This window comes from Crotalus tigris, unplaced genomic scaffold, assembly GCF_016545835.1.
Source record: "Crotalus tigris isolate CLP2741 ecotype Arizona unplaced genomic scaffold, ASM1654583v1 scf7180000017775.1145084777:2100578, whole genome shotgun sequence".
In the NCBI taxonomy this organism is placed as follows: Eukaryota; Metazoa; Chordata; class Lepidosauria; order Squamata; family Viperidae; genus Crotalus; species Crotalus tigris.
Genome location: NW_024096626.1, coordinates 1061657 through 1062500, shown reverse-complemented (window position 1 = coordinate 1062500; position 844 = coordinate 1061657).

Sequence of the window (844 nt, the reverse complement as noted above, 5' to 3'; positions counted from 1 at the left end):
ATAGAGGACGGCAGTCTGTTTGTATAGAGAACATGGCTTTTTTATTTAGCCACTGAGAGTATTTATTCTGAACCCAAAGAAACCAAGGGCCCGTTGCAGTTGGACAGCCAATAAACTTAAACAAACAAGTTAACAATAGGCTCAGTAATTGCATATATTTCTCTTTGTTTTCCAAATGATCTATTGAAACTAAAAGTAGTATCTAGTAGGTAAAGTGTTGTAGTTCTCTCTACACTTATATAGAAACAAACCCTCTTGAACTAAGCAGCACTTTTTCCCAAAGGACTGAGAAAAAGGATTTTAGTATTGGATAAAATAAATGATATACCTTTACTTTAAGATTGCCTGGGTATGAATATAGAAGAGCATATTTTTTTTAAAAAGATCTTATTCATTATGCTACCAATAGATGTGCTATAAAAGATCACATAATAATTCAGAAATTTTAAAATTAAACATCCCATAATGCATGCACGATTATTCCAAAGTCACAAGTAGAAGCAAACATTTCAAAAGATTCTATTACAATATAGGATTAAGATTTGGGGGAGCAATATTTGATTAAGTTCTTCAAACTTCAACTGTAAAACTAAAGTTCTTGAATATGAATGAGTACATTTTGTTCTTTCAGACATTCCTTTACAATTTAACCCAAGTTTGATAATATTTTGGTGTCAGATGTGCCAACAGTATTAGGGGAAACTAATCTTCTCTCAGTTGTTGCAGTAATACAACTAAATAGTTGTTTGTGCTCAGAGCTTTAAGGCAGATGTTTTGTCATATCCAAAGCCAATATTAACTTATTGATCAATTCTATTAGTGATGAAATTACTCATTTAACATG